This window comes from Sciurus vulgaris (assembly GCF_902686455.1).
Source record: "Sciurus vulgaris genome assembly, chromosome: 7".
In the NCBI taxonomy this organism is placed as follows: Eukaryota; Metazoa; Chordata; class Mammalia; order Rodentia; family Sciuridae; genus Sciurus; species Sciurus vulgaris.
In genome coordinates, this window is record NC_136467.1 from 45807369 (window position 1) to 45821279 (window position 13911).

A 13911-nucleotide genomic window follows, 5' to 3' on the forward strand; every position below is an offset into this window, starting at 1 on the left:
CTTGTAGATAATATCCAGAATCTCAGAGAAAGCCCCAAATGTACAGAGTTCAGTCAAAAATATCATTCACCATACCAAGAATCAGGAAGATCTTAAGCTGAATGAAGCACATGCCTAAAACACAAGAGTACAGAGAATCTCATGTTAAAGACAAGGGGAAAGGATGCATCAAGCAAGAACTAAGCAAAGAAAGATGATTTGGCTATATCAACTACCAATAAAAATACAGAATAGACTAAGACAAGAAGTTCGACTTGACATCTATTGGGTCATTTCATCTAAAAATTTCAGGTGATCAGGAAAACAAAATTTTACTCTATCTAATAATAAAACCTCAAAACATATAGACAGATCTTGTCAGAACTAGAAATAGAGAACAGGAATGCATTTAATACTATATAGCCTAGACTTCCCTAACCAAAATGTCTGAATGACAGATATAATTTATTCAGAAGCCTTGCTTAATTCTGGAGAAAATGTGTTATCAAGTATCGAAGAAGTTTTTCCAAAAAAGACACACGTATTTTGTCACATTAGCCTCATCTACATCTCTGGCAGTCCTCTGGTATTCCGAGGGAGTATTCTTAGGTTCAAATTGATGACAGCATTTCTCCAGGGGAGTGGGTGGCCTGGGAATGAAGAAATGCCACATGGAAGGCAGCTGTGCCCCATTCTCACCTGAAAGCTTCACTGCTCAGAATATAGGGCTTAGTGAACCTCAGAAAAAAGCACTGGACATTTTCATGAATATGAATAGCATCTGTTAAGATTACGGCATTTCCAACAGAAAACACAACAGTAATGATTACAGAATGCTCCCACTAGAATATCTCATGAGTCAGTCACTCAGATGCAAAAACAAAGCTTGAACACCCAAAGTTAATCTAAAGTATAATCCTTTATGACTGGTTCTTGGCATTATGGTTTCCCAGGGTTGCCTAGAATCTCCTGTGAGCACTAATAAAAGAATATCCCAGGGGAAACCATAACTCTTTCTTCCCCAGGAAGAAGTTAAAATGACAGTGTTAGAGAACCAAAGGAGAGCCTCTGCTTACCAACTGCCAGTGAAGCCAGAACTGGGGACAGGCAGTTAGTGTAGAAACAGGGGATGGGAGGAAATGGAGGCCATGAAAGTCATCTGCATCTGGAAGTTTGAGACTGCCCCTGGGAGAATGGAATGTCAAGGATCTCAGGAGCCTATTGATGACCAAATTTACCTGTCCTTCTCAAGGATTACAGGCAGGGAACTTCTAATTAATGCCCCCTGGACCCTCTACCTGAATCACTTTTGCCCTCCCCCTGCCATTGCTGCTCACCTTTTTTGCTATGCCACCAGTGTTATGGGGCGCAACTGAAGAACAGACCAATCACCACTGAGAAGTCCAAATTTGAGAGTCTTTATTAAGCCGGCCGGCTGACTGTCTCACACAATGTCCCATAAAATGACTATTGGGAGAACAGCCCTGACCACAGGCTTGTAGGAGTTCTTATACCAAAAATCACATCAATCATAAGTGTCTATTGCTATGATTCGAAATTACACATTAACATCATGAGATCATTGACAGAGGCAGAAGTGGGTCAAAATGACCCTTACCTAGGTACAAACTAAAGAATGGTTACTAACATCCACACAATCACCGTTCACATAGTACATTGTTTAGGAGCAATAGGATTCAAAAGAGAGCAATTTTTCTTTACACAGGAATTATCGTTCTGTATTGTTAAACATGTCACACTAAGTAACTGATGATGGGTACAGAGGCAGAGTGTTCCCATGGGAGAAGCTTATTTCCTACATAACATCGAGCCTCAGAGCAAAATGGAGTCTGTATAGTCATTTCCCTTAGAGTCTGGCCTACAACATTCTCATGGAATCAGATCTGTTGGCCCATCACACCAGCAACTCCTGGGCCTAGTAGGCAGGAAGGAGAAATAAGAGGGGAGAGAACTAGAGAACAAAAGAGACCTTAACCTATAAAAGATGTAGGGCGTGCTCACTTCTTGGGATTCTAGATTATCAGCCATAGCCCCCTTCTCCCTCCCAGAAGTCTGTATTATTACCTTTAAATAAAACGTGGTTAATATGCTTACCTTGGCATGTTTCTCTGATGTTATACTTCCACACCTGAGGAAGCAGAACTCATCACTGGTAAACGGCGGTATCACCAGTGACTAAGGAAAGTCTAGTAGCTGGCCAACAGTCTCCCTCACCTGTCCTTCACTCATTTCAGAGACAAATACTGAAAAGAACAGTTATTTAACTACACATTTGTTTTAGTCAGCTTTTTTGCTACTGTGACCAAAAGACCTAACAAGAACAATGTAGAGGAGGAGAAGTTTAATTTAGGGCTCGTGGTTTCAGAAGTCTCAGTCCACAGATAGTCAGCTCCATTCCTCAGAGATCAGGGTAAGGCAGAGGAAAGCAGGTCAGGACATGATCACCAAGAAGCAGAAAGAGTCTCCTCACCACAAACAAAATTTATACCCCAAAGTCATGCCCCCAATTACCCACCTCCTCCAGTCACAACCTACCTGCCTAAGGCGACCACCCAGTTAATCCCTATCAGCAGATTAATGCACTGATTAAGTGAAGGCTCTCATAACCCAATTATTTCACCTCTAAATCTTCTTGCATTGTCCCACACATGACCATTTGGGGGACATCATATCTAAACTATATCATCATTTCATTTTAACACAGACAATATCTCTAGGCAGGACATAAGAAAATTCCATAGATTTTTGTTTGTGTTCCTTATGAATGGAACCTTCAGAGGAGATGGAGTGGACAGAACCACATAGAACAGCTCTCAACTGTACCCCAGGCAGGGGACACCCAAAGAAAGAGTCAGGACCTGAAATTGGATGGAACAAGACTATCAGGGCTAACTTCCTCACTAAAGAGCAATCTTTCACCATTGGTCTTTCCTAATCACCAGGATTGCAAATCATAAAAGAAATTTATGCAGCACCAAATCATAAATGCAAATAGAAGTCTTCTCCCCTTGCCATCAGGACTCCAATGGAGGCATTTGAACCAAACCTGGTAGGCATGTTTCTCTCTCCCAGCATCATTGCCAAGAAACCACAGGAGAAACAGCTGTATTGTTAAAGGATTTTATTTTAAGTCTACAGTATCGATCACATGGAATGTATGTAGTCTTCCTTACCGGAAGACCTTTATTCCAGGCTATAATCTAAAAGACCTAAAACTTCATTGCCTGCACTGCTGGAAGCTTTTCCATTGAACAACACTCTTTAAAAAACCTCTGCATTTTTGGTTTTCATCTCCTCAGCAGAGCAAATTATCCCATCAGCCTGTGGAGAAGTGGGAGGTTATTGTTCATGAAACTATGAAAGAGCATAACACAACAATGCAAATGAGAAGCTTGAAGTAAGTGGCACCAGTTAAAGCTTATCCTAGAAAAGACTCATTCTCAGAGAGGAGAGGAGGAAAAATATATCGTAGCCTTTATATTTAAAGTTTTAAGAAGAATATTATCACTGTATTTAAGGAAAGCAAGAAATAGCTATTCAATTCCATGCTTCCCTGTATCATTCCAAGGCTACCTTTTAAGAACATTTTGTTATTATGAGGCAAAATGAATGTTTTCTGCCTGTCTGACCTAGAAAGGTATGTTAGTCCAGGCTCCACAGCTTCTGACTGGAACATACTGGCTGAAGGCTATAAAAATCACTGACGGATGTTAGTTGTCCAGCATTCAGGCAAGCCCATGTTTCCTATTTCAGCTTACTCCCAAATTGCCATCACATTACACTTACTTTAGGCAGCAGGGTCTTCTATTAAGGAACAAAACACCAGCAGGTGAGTGAGGTGGGGGGAATTCATTCCAGTTTCCTGGGTAACCATTTGGTAGCCAATGAATTAGTCCTATATTTCAAAGATGGAGGTTACTTTATTTAACTGTCCATCGTCCACATGCTAGGGTAGGGCTTCCTAGTCTATTTATGCTTTCTGGTGAATATTTAATGCAGTCCTCAAGATATGATTACATGAAAAGATTCTTTATCTGTTTAAGACAAAGTACGCTGAGAAAGAGCTTTGTGTGTTCAGGCTGGTTAAGAAACAAACACTCAACGTCCACTTGGAACCCCTCAACTGTGGCAGGGTGGAAGAGAAAGTCACCCAAGACAACACTAGAGTCACAGTAGTCCAAGAAATAATGAATTCTTAGAACACTTTCAAAGTCTACCCTTAATAAGTGGTTCTCTGAGGTCTTTCCCTACTTCCCAGACAGTTTCCTCCACTGCAGTGTTATTTATCATAGTCCTTAAAGCCCACAGTGTAGCTATGTATTTATGGCTATTTCCTTCTGTAGGTAGTATAGTCACAAGGGGCAGATCCTTGATTCATTTGTGCATATATTCCCAGGATTTAGCACAAGTTATGGTACTCAATAAATGCCTAAAGAAGGAATTAGAGCTATTTTTTGTGGATCCCCAAACTGAAGGAAATAAAACACCTATTTTTGTGCCCAGGTTACTTGACCTGGCTGATGAATAATCACACAGACATCGTATTTATGAGTTAGACTAGGTCATGTAACCTGAAGTTTAAACAGGACTTTTCAGTCCCTTTATCACCTACACAATTGATAGCCAATTATCATAGGCCTAGAGACCCTTAAACCTATGCTTTCCTCTCCAAGTTACATGCAACTTTCCCTCACTGTGGCGTGAGCAGTACGACCCTCCTTGACCACTAGAACTGCTGTGACATTCCACTAGGGAGAGGTACTATGACATCTCTCCATAAGGAGACACAACACACTCCTCTATTCAGAAAGGTTTAGGTAACCTAACTGCAAAAGCCCCTCCTGGAGGAAGAGACAATATGAAACAAATGACAGTACCACTCAAAGGCCCACCTAACTGAAGACATCATCCAAACCCCTTCATGTCCTCATTCTGACAAGCAGCTGCACATTGCTCACTCCTTTGCGTCAGAGCATGAGCTCCACAAAAGCCTCACTCATTTTATACCATTTGCCCCCTCATGATTCTATCCAGGGCAGAACAAAAGAACTCTGAGCCAGGAGGTAACAATTAGAACCACTGAAAATAGCATCTAACCTCAGAGTACTTTGGTGATACCCAGCAGTTCTATCTCTTTTCCCACACCCTGACCTTTCCCCATCCCCCAAGTAGCTGTTCAAACTTTTAAATCTTCTAAAATCCCTAAAATCATTTCCAAAATCTGACTATTGACAGATATCATAATACCCTATTAAAAATAGAGGTCACCAAATACAAAATTTTAAAATTTCCTTCTTCTTTACTGTTTTGTCTTCTAAACTCTGTCCTCATCCACTCTCCTCTCTTTTCTTAGAGGCAAAACGTCATATCCCTTTCCAATGTGAACCATCTATATATAAATTTGGTTCCTTTCAAAAGCCTCCAGGATTATTCTCCATCAATTAACCACTTCATTCTTGTACTTTTATTTTCTGTCTCCACTGAGAGAGCTTTGAAGTAAACAGATTTTTCTAATTATGACATCAGTTTCTGACATGTGACCATTAACAAGCTCTCTAACCTAAGTTTCCTCACCTAGAAAATAAGAATAATCTATGCCTCTTAAGATGTTAGGAGAGGCTTAAATGCCTGGTTCCTTGATGAACATACATCCTTTTCTTCCTTTCCTTCCCATTCAAAATCAAATCTTTCCCAAGGATTCTGCTTCCCATTCTTGATTATGACATTATTTCTTTCTTCCCTTCTCTTCCTTCCAAACCCTAAATTCTGTGTCCACAGTTTTTCTCCTGTCATTCACTCCTCATCCCACTGCAATCTGGCTTCTCCTTCCTCACTCCACTGAAGCATCTCACACAAATGAAACTAAGACTCCTAAACACTTTTAGTTTCACAGGTTTAATTTTTTTTAAAGCAAAAGGATGATTCATTGAATAGAAGATAGGATGAATGCATGCATAGATAATTTCCTGTTTCATCTTTTTTATTTCCATGACTTTAACTTTTATGAAGTACCTCTGGAACTTTCTCCTAACTCCAATCTTTATGTTTCCAAGGGTTTCCTAGTTCTTTTTATAAGGATATATCTTGAGATTATAATAGAGATAGAGGCAATAATCTACTATATGTTCAAATAAGAAATTCTAGTGGAACCAGTCCTGTGAAGCTACTTGTTTTCTTACCTTACAACTAATCAATCACTAAATCCTGCCAATCTGTATTTAAAATGTCTCACAATATTAATCAAATTTCTGAAGAATAGAAAGTTTTCTAAATGTCACTGTAGATTCTAGGAGTCACTTGCCTAGGTATAATCACAGTGGCTTAAATAACTCAAATTCCTTTTTTCTCTCCTACCTATTAACAATATCCTCTGGGACTGGGGTTATGGCTCAGTGGTAGAGCACTTGCTTAGCATGTGTGAGGTATTGGGTTTGCTTCTCAGTACCACATATAAATAAATGAATAAAATAAAGGACTATCAACATCTAAAAAAATATTTTAAAAACCCCAATATCCTCTGGTATCTCCAGTCTGCAAGGGAAACCTCCATGTGCTCACAAAGCAGCTGCAATGTTCATTTTTCTCTGCATTAGTTTATCTTCATAGGCATGGGACTTGTCCATGATGCCACCTTTAAGTTTCATAATTGTCAGTGCTGATGGTGCACAATGTAGAAAATGGATAATGATGCCTGAAATGTTCTCCCTCAAGTTTCTTAAAGCCATGCACTTTGAGACTTCAGGAGTGTCAGGTTTTATGTAAGTGAAGAATGATCCTTTACACAACTCAGATTGCATGTTGTCTCCTAGGCTAGAAGCTGAATCACTGACACCCAGCTCTCATGGAATGTTATCAATCAAATGAGTCAGGCTACTTTACAAAGAAAAGAGGTTTATTTGGCTTACAATTTGGAACTTCCATGAAGGCTCTGATGAGAGTCTCCCCCTGCTTACATCAACATCATGGCAGGACTACAAGTGTATCTTTGTGTCTATGTCTACTTATAAGGTCAACAGGATTCAGCCATAGGGCCTCCATGCTAGTAATGTAATCTAATTCAATCACTTTCCAGAGGTATCATTTTAGATATCACAGTCATATTAAGTTTCTATTTTCCTAATACCATTAAGATAAGACTTTGGAGAACCAAATCCTTCATGAGTTGAGTATAGGGACAAAACACATTCAAATCATAATACAGAATCTCTCAGAAACCCATACCATCACCCTTCACTTCCTAAAACCCAGACCAGAGATTCAGGGAAGAAACCAATGGTTTTAAATTCTCTCTGCTAAACTAGTCACTGAACTTGTGTCTCTGACAACGACAACCTCTCAACATTTGTCTAGCAAACTCCCCAAACTGCAGTAAGTATCAGCTCTCATACAAACATGCTTCATCTATGAGGTGGCTCCATCCACAAATTCTATAAACAACTAAACACAGAACCCTCATTTAGGTTACCTAGGAGACCCTCCTACATTTACTTGAAACATAAACACATGGAAAATAAGAAATAGAAAATAAAAATTTTCCTAAAAATCATTAGTTCTTTTCTGTTGAAAAAAATGAAAAGGAAATTGTGTGTATGTGTGTAGAACACTATGACAAAGGATTATTATCTTAAATTCATAATAAATTCAAATTAATAAGGAAAAATATTTAAAATGCAATGAATAAATGGAGAAATATACAAATAAATGTATTTTTAAAAAGGAAATTCAAATATCAAAATAAGATATGGGAAAATACTCAGACTCTTAAGTAATGAAAGAATTGTTATTTAAAGCAATAATAAAATAATGGGGTTTTCTTCCTTATCAAGTAAACCAAGATTTTTTGAATGAAAGCATACAATGATATTGAGTGAGATAGTTCCCTTCATATATTGCATGTGGAGGACAAACTGGTACAAACATCCCAGAAAGCAATAAATGGCATATGTATGTATCAGTAGTTTCATAATTGTTCATTTTCTTTTTAATCACTAGAAAGATTATCAGAAATGTAAACTCATTTCTGTAAGGCAAGATAGTTGTTAAGGTTTGGATATGAGATGTTGTTATGCTTTGGATATGAGATGACCCCCAGAAGCTCATATGTGATACAATGCAGGAATGTTCAGATACATGATTGGATTATCAAAGTTGTAACTAATCAGTAGATTAATCAACTTGATGGATTAAAAATTTGAAAGGAATATTGTACTGGGTGGTGACTACAGGCAGGTAGGGTGTAGCTGGAGGAAGTAGGCCATGGGGGGCATTCTTTGGGGTTTATATTTTGTCCTGGCAAGTATAACATTCCCCCCAACACTCAGCCTTCCTCTCTCTCCCTCTGTCTGTCTTTCTGTCCTTATCTCTCTCCCCCTGGATGTGTCATGCCCTTCTTCCATAATGTTCTGCCTCATACCAGGCCCAGAGCCATGGAGTCAGCCAATTATGGACTGAACCTCTGAAACCATAAGCCAAAATAACATTTTCTTCCTCTAAGTTGTTATTTTCAGGTACATTGGTCACAGTAATGTAAAGCTGACTAAAACAGAAAGTGGTACCAAGAAGTGTGGTGGTTGCTGTGATTAAACTGAACAGGTGGTTTGGTAGCATTTGCAAATGGTTTGCAGGAAGAGTTTGGAAGTTTGGAGATGCAGTCTGGTGAAGCCTTAGAATGTTAAGTAGAGTTTAATGGGCAATTCTGCTGGGAACTCAAAAGATAAGGATGCCAGAAAAGAATGGACTCATGAGGTTTCAGGGGGTAAGAAGAACTTATTGGAAATAAGATTACATGTCATTTGTATTTAATTCTGGCAAAAAAAAAAGTAAGTCTACATTTTATTCATGTCCTGAGACTTTCTGTGAGGCTAATAATATGATGTGCTAATTAATCTGGTGGAGGAAATTGCAAGGCAGCACAGCATTCAGGCAGGATGTTCCTGACAGCTTTCTGTTAAGTTTAATGTGATATTCAGGAACAGAAAGAAGAGCAAAAAATTTTGAAAAACTTGCAATTTTTCCAGAAAAGTGCCTATAAAACTGGAGCCCAGGAAAATGCGCTTGTTTAAGAGATTACAGCCACTAAAGAAATGCTGAATACTTTGCATGGAGACAATAGGAAAGATGGCTTGAGAGTAAGTATCTCAGGAATTGACAAGACCACAGGCTGGAGGCTATAAAAGTAAAAAATACTTTGAGAGGAGATCATGGAGACATCCCGCATACACAGGGGGCCTAGGAAGTTGTTTCATGATGCTCAGCCACCCAGGCACTCAGAGACGGCTGCAGTCATGGACTAGGAAGTCTGGATACTGCTTAAGATGTTGGCAAGACCTTGACGTCCTCCATATAGTGCTGGTTCTGCAAGAATTCAGAATGTTGGGTCATAGTGGCTTCCACAGAGATCAAAGGCCTGGGAGGCAAGTCAAAGTGTAGTAGGATCAGAATCCCTACAGGCAGTCCCTGAGAGAATTATGCTTCATGCTGTGAGAGAGAAGTTGCAGCTACAGTGGAGACCCCTGAGATGAAGAGATGCCAGTAATGTGGAATATCTGCCAAGGAAAACTGTAGGAATTGAGCAGAAGCCTTGCCAAGAGAGGCCTTGTGGGCTGCAACCAGCAAGGCCATGGGGAGGAGCTGCACAAGTTCTTTGAAGAGAACATCACAATTCTGTGTGCCCCGTATGATGGATCTGGAGCAACAGGACTTGTTTGCCCAACTGAATTTCAGTCTTGCTTGGTCCCATTTTTTATTTCTGTCCTCCCATTCCCCCTTTCTGGAATGGAAATGTTTACTTTCTGCCATTACATATTAGATACATGAAACTTGATTTTGATTTTTATAGGGGCTCACATCTAAGAGTTTTCCTTGAGTCTCAGAAGAGATTTTGGACTTGGACTTTTGGGCAATGCTGAAACTGTTAAAATTATGGGAACTCTTGGAAGTGAACTAAATGTATTTTGCATTGTGAGATGGGCCTAACATAAACTTTGGGGAGCCAAGGGTGAATATTTTGGTTTAGATATGAGGTATCACCCAAATGCCCACATGTTATACAATGCACAAAAATTCAGAGGTGATATAATTAGATTATGAGAGTTGTAACCTAATCAGTGACTTAATCCATTTAATGGATTAATTATTTGAAAGGACTACTTTACAAGGTGATGAGCATAGGCAAATAGGATGTGACAGGAGGAAGTAGGTTACTGGGTGCATCCTTCAGGGTTTATATTTTGTCCCTGATGAGCAGAGCTCTCTCTTTCTTCCTCCTGGATGACATGAACTGAGCAGTTTTCCTCTGCCACACCCTTCTGCGTGACATTCTGTCTTATCTCAGGTCCAGTCTATAGTCAACCATAAAGTGAGCCTATGAAACCATAAACTGAAATAAACTTCCTCCTCTAAGTAGTTTTTGTCAGGTATATTGGTCACAGTGACACAAAGCTTACTAAAACAGATATCCCCTGAAAAATTCATTTGGCAATGCAGGAATGTTCAATGTCAACATTATTAGATTATGAGCTGCAACTGAATCAGTGGATTAATCAATTTGATGGCTTAATAATTTGAATTGTATGAACTGGGTGCTAACTGTAACCAGATGAGGTGTGGCTGGAGGAAGTAGGCTACTGGGGGTGTGTCCTTGGGATTATTTTTATACCTACCTTCTCTCTCCCCCAATCTCTGTTTCCCAGCTACTATAAGCTGAACAGCCTTCGTCCACTAAACCTTCTTCCATGATGTGCTGCCTTACCTCAGACCCAGAACAATGCAGTTGGCCACTATGGACTATGAACCTCTGAAACCATGAGCTTAAAATAAACTTTTCCTCCTCTAAGTTGTTTGTGTCAGGTATTTTGGTCATAGTAAGAAAAAGTTGGCTAACACCACAGTATTTATTACATTATGTTTTTAATAGAAGTCAACAAAGACAACATGAATGCCCACTATATGGAATATAAGTTTTCTGAAGTTTCTTTGAAGTGGGGAAATAAATTTAAATTAATATTTTCATTAAAAATATAATTCTTATTTTCATATCTAATATGAATTCAACTGTGAAAAAATATACAGGACAAAATGTATGAAATTATGAGTGATTGGGTGGGATATGGGATTTTTTTTTCCTTTTTAAATTTATCTTTTAATTTTTTACAGACTGCATTTTGATTCATTGTGCACAAATGGGGTACATCATTTCTTTTCTGTAGTTGTATAAGATGTTGATTCATACCATTTGTGTAATCATACATGTACATAGGGTAATGATGTCTGTCTCATTCCACCACTTTTCATACCACCCCCTTCGGGATACAGGATTTTTTATCCTCTGCAATACTTTGAAATTTTCTGTGCAAAGGGAACCAATGAAAGAAGAACATAAGTTATTTTAAATCTATAAAATTAGCAAAGTAAATATGAAGTCTGATGATCAATACTTGATGAATCAAGCTCTCTCACTCCTCATAGAAGGCTTAAAAAGATTTGAAGAGAAATGTACAAAATGTTAGTAGCAATTATTTTGAGAATTTAGTATTATTTTTTCTTGTCCTAATTCATCATAAAATATATAACACATATATATGTATATACATATGTAGATATAGGTATAGGTATAGGTTTTGGAATAGGTATAAGTATAGATAGATATAGTTTCCTAGGGTTGCTGCAACAGAGTACCAAAAAACTGGTGGAGACAAAAATATATTGTCTCAGTTTATAGAGTAGAAGTCCAAGATCAGGGAGACAGCAGGGTGAAGCTTTTCTGATCCCTGTAGGGGAGAATGCTTCTTTGTCTTTTCTAGATTCTGGTGTTTGTGATAATCCTTGACATTCCTTTGTGTTTTGTGCATCGCTATAATCAAATATCCATCTTCTCCCTAGGTATTCACAATATCTTTCCTCAGGGTGTGTCTCTCTGTACCCAAATTTCCCCTTTTCATAAAGATACAAATCATATGGTATTATGGTTCATTCTAATGACTTTAACTTGATTGCCTTTGTAAATAAAGACCCTCTATTTCTAAATAAGGTGACATTCTCAAGTACTGGGAATTAAAATTTAAATATGCTCTTTGGGGGAAAGGGAGGATACATTTCAAATCAGAACACTGTACTTAATCAAATTTTCTTCAACCAGGCATAGAATATGTATTATGATATAAAGACAAAGTATAATAAGAACTAGCCAACCCATCCCTAAGTGGCTTTTCAATTCATTTCTTCTTCATACCTACTATGTTCCCCACCATCATCCCACCTATGGCTACTGCAGTAGCTTCCTGACTGGTCTCTTAACATCTAGTTTTTCTCCCTTATGTCCATCTCCCTCATTGCTGCCAGATTTTTCTGATCTTGTTACTCCCCTACTTAGTAAGTCTTACAGATCCTCAAGGTTCACAAGAGTAAACTGCAGGTCCTTAAACCTGAGTTCATAAATTGAATTATCCTCCCTTTTTAACTGTATCTCCCACAACTTTTTATTCATAGTTCTCTGTTCTCCTCGACCCAAGTGGTCTATAAACTAGACTTGTTTTATTGCACACAGTTACATGAATGTGCCGATATCAAATTTTGGTTCTTAGACCTCCATGCCTTAACCCTACTTATCCATTTATTCAAGAAACAGATCTTAGACATCCACCACATTCAAGCACTGTACTATGAATTGGTCATTTAAAAATAAATTACACCATATAACTCTCAGGAATTTAATTCAGTAGAGCACATCAGATGCATAAATAGTAAACTCTTAAATGTGGTACAAGTTCCTTTACAATATCTTGCACAATGTATACATAAGCAAAAAAGTGAAAGGATTGATATTACTAAGACTTGGGAAAGATCTCAGAGCAGAGAGACCCCAAGTTTTTAAAAAATGTGAACAGGTGTTCCAGTTCCTGCCTCTTCTCTTCTCCTTTAGGTGTCTAATGAAATTGTACTCATTCTTCAAGAATCAATCTTTCTAGACCTCAGAAAACCAAATGTCTATTGCTTGTGGATTAGTGAATGTTTCAGATTATGTTCGTGGCACTTTGTCTTTGATGTGGAATTATGAAACACACATTTGTTCTTATATGCTTCATCCCATTTCAGAAGGGCACATTCAGGGTAATGCAAATATTAAAGGTCTTTATACAAGTCCCTGCTATGGTCTGAATATTTATGAATCCCCAAAATTTATATATTGAACCTAATCACCAAGGCAATGGCATCAGAAGGTAGAGCCTTTGGGAGATGATCGGTTCATGAAGGTTTTGCCCTCCTGAATGGGATTAGTACTTTTATAAAATATGCCACACAGAGTTACCTTTTTCTTCTACCAGGCAAGGGCACACAGAAGGAAAAGGCAGACACTAAATCTGCTGGAGCCATGACCTTGGATTTCCTAGTCTCCAAAACTATAAGCCATAAATGTCCATTGTTTATAAATGTGTTAGTCAGCTTTGCAGTTCTGTAACCAAAATACATGACAAAACAACTTAGATAAAGAAAAATGTGTTTTGGCTCATGGTTTCAGGGGTATCAGAGGCCACGTGGATGCATTGCTCTGGGACTGAGATGAAGCAGAAAATCAGGGTGGAAGGGCATAGCAGAGGAAAGCTGCTCAGCTCATAATATCCAGGAACCAGAGGGGGAAGGCAGAGAGAAGAAAAATCCTTGCAGGGCACAGCCCCAGTTGACCCAGTTCCTCTAGCCATGTTCTACTTCCCAATCATCCATTCAGCTGTCAATGGAACTCTGATGAGGTTAGAGCCCTCATCATCCAATCATTGCCTAAAATCCCACCTCCAAACCTTGCTGCATTGGGGACCATGTTTTCAACACATGAGTTTTGGGAGGATATTACAGATTCAAACCATAATGATGAATTACCTAGACAAAAGCATTTTGTTATAGCATCCTGAATGGTCT